The following is an 8,970-nucleotide window of genomic DNA, read 5'->3' as shown; positions in this document are numbered from 1 at the left end:
TAAAAAAAACATTTCTAACAAAGTTTAATTAATATCATAGAATTTCCTGTGTAAACAGATGTTATCAGCATGGGGGTCTATTTCGAATTAATGCTATCCATTAGTGGTATCCTAAATCCGGAAATTGACTACGATCAGAAAGCGGCGGTACAACTGTTCCACAAATATTTGGGTGCAACTATTTTGGACAGGAAAGCAACTTAAGGATAATCGTTACTATTGACCCTTAGCCTTTGGAGCTTGGCAATCAATATTATCATTGTATGTTTATCTTTTAAATGCATTTAAAACAACATGAGACATATCCTGCTTATGATTTGAGCTCCAAAGAAAAATGAATTTTGAAATGGCCAAAAAAAACATTATCCGAAACGCGAAGTCAATTATTGCAAAGTAAACAGTCGAAAATGTAGCTTTTATTAAGATTTCAGAAACTAGCTTTTGAGCATTGCATTTAAGAAGAAAGGTGTCAATTACTTACAAAGGCAACAAATTAAAAACATATTTAGTAAATAGTGATGCACTGCGGATTTTGCAATGTCGCTCAAAATCAGCTAATTAAAACTAAATTATCATTTCTATGAGCATCAATTCCATTTGTTTACTAGCACACATCGATATACAAGTTATGCATCTATTTCTTTCTGTCATAACAATATCACTTTTAATGGTTTGCTTTAGACACATCGCCGTCATAAACCCGGGATATTAATAAACTTGAATAGTTTTGATTGAAATTGCAAGAAACCTTTGACCATACAAGTAACCCGATTGCGTAGACTGAATATGAACAAACTAATAGCTATGTAAAGTTTACTTCAATATGTTATGTTGCTCACAAATCAGAGAGTTTGTTTTATGTTATTAAGAGACCAGTAAAAAAAACAAAAACATTCATTTCAAAGACATAATGTGGAGTCTTATTGAACATTGTTAACCTATAAATCTACCTGATCAATCTTTTGCTAACTTAGTATGAACAGTTTGTTTATGTCATGTTTACTGCAAAATATTTATTGATACTTGTACTTTCTAAAACTGCATACACGTTTTCTGACAAAAATTATCAATAGCATTGATACCTTAAGCCCAGGGATAAGAAACCATCGACATATTGATCGAAATAGGTCATGCCATTGAAAGTTGAAAGTGCTGGCTAATGAAATGGCAGTTCGTACGAAATGAATTGACACGATCATCAATAATACGTTTCAATTTTATTAAGCAGAGTCATGTTTGTCGCCATCTAGGATTTGCTTTTTTGAAATCATAGCATCATTGCCGTCGTCTCACCGTTAGAAACAACCGTGCATATTGTCTAGAATAGGTTAAATCGAACTGAACGCATTTTTTTATGCTCTCGACTAATGAAATGAAAAAAGTTCGGGTTTAACAAAACTTGGAAATGCAAACATGACAAATCATGTTTACATATTTATAACCGTTCGCCATGATCTCACCCATTCTTTCTGCAACCCATTGCGAGTTCTGAGGTCTTGATTTAAGGTAACGAACAATCAATCGCGTTACAAAAGCTAAAAATGTATTCAAAAGTTGTCGTGCAGAAAACCTAATGATACATTTTCGAACGATTACATTGATATCAATCCCACTCCACGCTAGGTCTGTGCATAATATATTAATAGATGAAGTGTTCATAAATATCTCAGTCAACATTCAATACATTAATCGTAAAAAAATCGTCCATATTTAATAATAATAAGCTCGATCACACCTGCTATTTCAAAAAAAAAAAGTAACGTGTGTTGTTGTTTGTTTTTTTTTAAATTTAGTGGCATTATCATGTTTGATTTGTTGCACAATAATTTTATTTTCGTAGTATAATATATATATAAATTATTTATATACAGCGTAATGTGAAAAACACACAAAAGCTCTTTTATTATTACAACAATGAAACTCTAAATAATTATGTATAAAGGAAATAAAATCGAATGCAGAATGTAACAAGAACTGTGCACAGAAGAAGTGTGTTGCGAACGTTGGCAAACACGCACGCACGCATCTATTTACGGAAAGACACATGCGTCTACTATCTGTTTATCCATACGACTTTCGGCGAGGGATAATAATAATAGCGATATAATACCTTGCTGCGTAGTGCACACGTTAATTCCTTTGTGTAAAATCACCCTCAGTTGAGAAAATTGCGATCCATTTTCAAACTGTGTTTCAAAACCTGGCCCATTAGCAGATATAGGAAACAAAACACCTAAAATAAGTTTAAATTAAACAGTTATTTATTTGTTTGAATTATTATCATAACTAGAAATCGATGAGCTGAATTTCTAAAAAAAGTTTATTAGCCTTTTAATGATATAAAATGCTCTTAAATAGAAAATAGAACTTTCATTAAAATTATTCTGGAGTTAGCGTAAGCAGACCATGTCTTGGTGAGGATATTGTTCCGCGCATACAGAAGTAATACACTTATAGCCAACATTCTTAACATGGATGCAAATAATAGGCCATTACGATACGATTTATTTATAAGAAGTAAGCAATCCACAGTTTCATATTTTGAGCAAAATACTAGCCACAGCGGGACATTATTTTTCCCCACAACATACACGATGCTATCAGAACCTATACCATACAAATAGTGCACTTAAAAAATATTGTTTATGTAAATTAACCACTTTACAATATGAGAAAATACTAAAAAAATATTGTTTTGCAGAATTATACTTTTAGGGTGGCCATCTTGGACGCAATCTTGAATGTGTTGTGTATTGAGCGATACGAAAGCTAGTGCAAAAGCCTTCAGATCATAAAAACATTTAGATTTATAAAATACTGTAAACAGAATTAGATATTTCGACCGATGCAATAAGCCAAATATGCTTCATTGCTATGAGTTCATTAAAAACGCTTGAAGATATTTGTGGACTGCTACAAACAATAATTGCTTTATGAATTCAAATAGCTGCTTAATTACTTAACTGCACACCAGAACATAATGTTTCAAGCCACCAACTGCTAGCTTTTTATTTTGTCTTTGTCTTTGTTTTAATAAAAAGCAGTATAAGGAATAAGTAGCTAGAAGCACATCGTTACATCGGAACACCATGTTCAACCATTTTTATTATGTTCCCGCTTGTAAGTGCACCATACAGTGACCGTGTTTGTTCTGTGTAATCCTTGTCAAGATTTTGGTGAATCAACACACCTTTCATTCTTAGAATGTTTTGTATTTCGTCAGACCGTTCCGGTATGTATTCCAGTATAAAACAGTCATACATACATGTTCTGTATTCGACATTACACATTTTTGTTTTTCATTACAACTTAATGTTAATCGACAAACTGCCACAGAATGGAGGAATCAAGTGTGGTCATACATATATTGGGCACGTCATGGGTCTCTGACTTTGTGCATTGACGTGATGGCGGTTGGAAAAACATACAGTTGTTGTTGTTTGCTTGTTTATAATTGTTAAGCTCTAGTTTACCATTATCTTAATTCTATTCAAGTTTCTTAATAAGTAGGTTGTAAGTTTGTGCAAATTAAACCTTAAACATCTCCAACATTGCGTTAGAACATGCAACTCGTCGCTTCTCGTCACTTACGAGCAATAACTAAATCTTTGCCATGGAAACCGATTCTAGCGTGGTTCTTTCAGAAGGATGATGCGTTTTTTTTTTTGTTTTTTTTTTTATTTTCGAATGTGGAGAACAACGTATAAATTCATATGACTCAATCATGAGCTTTATAATTGTATACGGAAGTTGCGCTTGCTGAACATTCCAATGACAATAGCATTAAGTAATATGAGATAATCATGCGTTTGCGTCATATTGAGTAATATCACGAAAACACAACACAAATATACATGCAACTATTTGTTAAGCAAACTTTGCTTTTTGTTTTAATTCAAATTTAAAAAAAAAATCATTCATGCAATATTTTGTCGGATAAATATGTATTATTCTCACAAACGCACACTTTGATTAGTACGTATTTTTCCAAATACATTAATACGAATGTGGACAAGAAGATTCAAAAGGGTACAGATGGGACGTCCTCAAAAACCAAGGTATGATTCCAATGGGGCGGCATAATCACGTGTTTACAGCAAAACAGTTAATAACAACAAATATGTATAACTATATTTAAATTGTACGACGATTTTCTTTAAGCACACTGTCATCTAGTGTTAAATAACATTATTTTTCGCATGTCAATATGAAAAATAGCAGGCAATGTAGGAGTATTCAGTGGAAGAAAGGTGTGATTTCCAAAAACACATAGATGCAACCGGCAGTGCCTTATTATCTCGTATCATGTGATTGTTATAGAATCAAATATCATTCATGGCATTGGTTAGTTCATTGCACGTATTGTGTTGTATTTGTTGTTTACAGTTAAGTAAGTAAACGGCAATTTATTTTAATAGGTAATTACTGTTTTTGCTGCAATCCAGAATCGCCATGTTTTTCTTATAAAAGCAGCGTGTTGAAATTTGATCAATTGAATGTCCGTTTTAAATTAACCCGATGTCTTGCCGTCATGATGTTATGCTTCTTTATAGATAACCCGGTTTTTATTAACTAAGTATATTACATTTATCGCGTGATTGTTAACATGAACGACAACGAACTCGTGGTTCTTTGAAGATTGGATTGCTTTAGCATATTTCGTTCAATCATCTATAAACGGTTTCGCAAATTTTATAAAACTTATTCGGTTAGAGCACGCTCCGTGTTCAAGGAGCCTTTTCACAGATTTGTGCATGTATTGAATTGGGTCATTAAATATTTTAGTATGATAAAAGTAACATTGGAACTTAACAGCTCAAGTAAAAAAACAATAAAAAAATTAAAGAAAAAAAGTAACCCTCAACTCAGCACGAACCACTGACCCCTGGAGTAAAAGTCTGTCGCTTCGACCACTCGGCCATCCGTGTTCATACCAGGAGTGGTGCATCTTATAGTTTATATAAGCAATCTATGTAGTATCACACAAAATAACGACAACAAGAGAACTCTTCAAATTATTCATCGGTTCGCGTTACAACGCTTTATAATTTTCAGGTTTTTAAATCGTCGAAAGATGCATATCATGAAAATATTAGAGCACGGTTAATGATCAGTATGACTGTCTCCTCACAAATATCATAACTACTACGAAAATTTGCGAATCTGAAATAAAAAATAATTTTGTCAAATTACCAAATCGTGAAGAGGCCCCTTTAAATATACATTAAAACCAACGATTCGGGCTTCATGTGAATTTTAACCAGCTATTTAAGGTACTGCTCAAGATTGGTTTTCAATCAAATATTGATTTGATCCTTTAAGCGATCCATTTATAACAAGGACCCAAATGTATCCCTAAAGTCAATTAATTTAAATGCGTCAGCCGACTCTTAATTTTAGTAATTTTGTGTTATATGCATTGTTTTTAACGACGTCTACAATACCCATTTATTGTGGGGACAGTGGCCTAATGGAAGGATGTTGGTCTAAAGATCGGAAGGTTCCTGTTTCGAATCCCGCTCGGGGCACTGGCTTTTTCTGAGCAAAAAGTTAATCCCACGCTTGCTCCTCTCCACCCAGGTTTATAAATGGGTACCTGTGAGGGAAATAAGTCAATGTGCCGTGGCTGCCTTCGTCGCCATAAGTAAACGGACAACTTAAATCCCAGTGATCGGGGGTTAATGTCGAAGTCGGCTGAAGATGCTTACGTTATCGAAGCAGACTATAAACCGCACCTTTAACCTTTAAGTTTTCAATATTAAAAGAATTGAAGAATTACATTATTATCGTCAATAAATCAAAGCTATGACGTCCCCCAGCAAGTTTGCTTCAATATGTACTGATGAATTACAATTCATAAAAAACATAAATAATCTTTGTTTGTGGTAATGCATAATATACTTAATTCGTGTTTTACATCCGACGGTGTATGCTGAATATAGAGAATACTATTTTAGTGTTGATTACAGATCAGGTTTATCATGCGAGGCTTAGAAAACAAAAAGCACGAGCCTTGGCGAGTGCTTTTTCGTGTTCGTGCCGAGCATATTAAACCTGATTTATAATCAACACTAACCTATTATTCTATTCATCCCCCTTTTTATTCAGTAAACCTTTTTATTTAGACAAAACTAGTTTAACTTGATAATTTCGCGTTTATACAAGTGTTTGTCGTACTTTGATAAGGACTGTAGTGTAACCAAGGTCAGTGTATTACTCCGCGTTCTAAAAATAACCGCTGATCAAATAATCAGTTTTTAAAATCGGAATATCGTTCTGTGATAAAGAGTCGTGCGTAATTGATTACGATTTTATTCATATTAATTTGTAAATCTAAAAATTGTATAACATCAATATAACATTAAGTCGTTATATACAAGGAACAACATTTGTTAACAGTGTAGCCTAACAACGTAGCACGTGCCGTTGATTATACCAGAAATTTAATCAACATGGCTTTAATCAAACGAATTCGCTGTAAAAGTAGGATAGTATTCATGGATTGAATTTAAAGGAATAAGTGTATTTTATAAAGCGGTCTCTTAATTTATAGGCATTTATTTATACATGTCATCAGTTATCAACTAAATATCAAAAGCATATGATTGCGTGCGATATCAAATTAATACAAGAGTTCCGCGGTCGGAGATGACCGCATTGAAGCCGGATTTTTGATTTAAATGACAGGAAAGTACCTTTCGTGTTTTTGTCAATGCAATACTTAAATTACTGAAATATTGTTCAAAGGTCAAAATGAAATGTAAGTACTTTTCAAGGCATGAGCAAACCTTGTGTTATGTTTTGAATGCATGCATATACATGAACAACAATAACATTTAAGGTCACAAATATGAACTTGAATTGACAATTAGGAAAGTTTGATCTCAATTTTTTTATTAGCAAATTAGTAAGATATTGTTTGAAGTTTCCATCAATTTCATTATCAAATGTAAGAAAATAAACTTCTCACGGTGACCTTGACCTTAAAATGACCAGTGGTCATCTACTAGTTCTGGCCAACCTTCATATCAAGTTTGAAGACTCTAGGTCTAAGCATACCAAAGTATTAACAACTTTAACATATTTACATCCAAGGTCACAGTGACCTCAACCTTCAAATGAATGACCTTGAAATGACCAGTGGTCATCTAAGTGTGCTTGCAAACCTTTACGTCAAGTTTGAGATTCTAGGTCCAAGCATACCAAAGTTACAACAATTTTAACATTTTAACATTTAAGTTCACAGTGACCTTGACCTTCAAATGAATGACATTGAAATGAATGACCTTGAAATGACCAGTGGTCATCTAAGTGTGCTTGCAAACCTTTACGTCAAGTTTGAGATTCTAGGTCCAAGCATACCAAAGTTATAACAATTTTAACATTTTAACATTGAAGGTCACAGTGACCTTGACCTTCAAATGAATGACATTGAAATGAGCAGTGGTGATCTTCTAGTACTGGCCAACCTTTATGTCAAGTTTGAAGACTCTAGGTACAAGCATACCAAAGTTATAACATGGAATAAGAACTTTAACATTTTTACCTACCAAAGTTATAAGAACTTTAACATTTTTACATTCAAGGTCACAGTGACCTTGACCTTAGAATGAATGACCTTGAAATGACCAGTGGTCATCTAAGTGTGCTTGCAAACCTTCATGTCAAGTTTGAAGACTCTATGTCCAAGCATACCAAAGTTATAACAATTTTAACATTTAAGGTCACAGTGACCTTGACCTTCAAATGAATGACATTGAAATGACCAGTGGTCATCTTCTAGTACTGGCCAATCTTTATTTCAAGTTTGAAGACTCTAGGTACAAGCATACCAAAGTTATAACATGAAATAAGAACTTTAACATTTTTACATTCAAGGTCACAGTGACCTTGACCTTCAAATGAATGACCTTGAAATGTCCAGTGGTTACTTACTAGTTCTGGCCAACCTTCATGTCAAGTTTCAAGACTCTAGGTCCAAGCATACCAAAGTTATAACAACTTTAACATTTTTACATTCAAGGTCACAGTGACCTTGACCTTCAAATGAATGACCTTGAAATGTCCAGTGGTTACTTACTAGTTCTGGCCAACCTTCATGTCAAGTTTCAAGACTCTAGGTCCAAGCATACCAAAGTTATAACAACTTTAACATTTTTATATTGAAGGTCACAGTGACCTTGACCTTCAAATGAATGACCTTGAAATGACCAGTGGTCATCTGTAAATCCTGGCCAACCTTCATGTCAAGTTTGAAGACTCTAGGTCCAAGCATACCAAAGTTATACCATGAAATAAGAACTTTAACATTTTTACATTCAAGGTCACAGTGACCTTGACCTTCAAATGAATGACCTTGAAATGACCAGTGGTTACTAACTAGTTATGGCCAATCTTCATGTCAAGTTTCAAGACTCTAGGTCCAAGCATACCAAAGTTATAAGAACTTTAACATTTTTTATATTGAAGGTCACAGTGACCTTGACCTTCAAATGAATGACCTTGAAATGACCAGTGGTCATCTGTTAATCCTGGCCAACCTTCATGTCAAGTTTGAAGACTCTAGGTCCAAGCATACCAAAGTTATACCATGAAATAAGAACTTTAACATTTTCGAGCACGCCGCCCGCCCGCCCCCCCGCCCGCCCGCCCGCCCGACAACATCAATCTATAAGCCGAGATTTTTTCGAAAAAAATCCGGCTAAAAATCAATCAAATATTGTAATCATTTAATAATGTTTAATATTAAAAATCTTGAAATTGCTGAGGTTATCAAATAAATGAAATCAATCAAATATTTTCAATGTTTTTGTTCTAAAATCTTGATAACAAATTGCACGGTTTAGAACATTCATAACAGACAACACAACATTGTGTTCGTACATTATATTGTACTGCTAAAACAATGGATCATAACCATTATTTTCCTTTTGGGTTTTAAAATTCAAAAAAGCCACCATCATCATATCC

At 33.8% G+C, this 8,970-nt stretch overlaps 1 long non-coding RNA gene across 1 annotated transcript; it reads right to left on the bottom strand.

Moving 5' to 3' along the window:
* Window positions 1-6,544: 6,544 nt before the first annotated feature.
* LOC127861081 (uncharacterized) lies at window positions 6,545-8,619 on the bottom strand. The gene is made up of 2 exons (XR_008040061.1): window positions 8,502-8,619; window positions 6,545-8,200 (listed from the first exon to the last, which is right to left on the bottom strand). It is a non-coding gene; the product is annotated as an uncharacterized LOC127861081 (long non-coding RNA).
* Window positions 8,620-8,970: the final 351 nt, after the last annotated feature.

The sequence above is a fragment of the Dreissena polymorpha genome, chromosome 15, assembly GCF_020536995.1.
Source record: "Dreissena polymorpha isolate Duluth1 chromosome 15, UMN_Dpol_1.0, whole genome shotgun sequence".
In the NCBI taxonomy this organism is placed as follows: Eukaryota; Metazoa; Mollusca; class Bivalvia; order Myida; family Dreissenidae; genus Dreissena; species Dreissena polymorpha.
The sequence above is the reverse complement of the archived record's forward strand: the minus strand, read 5'-3'. Positions and strand labels throughout refer to the sequence as shown.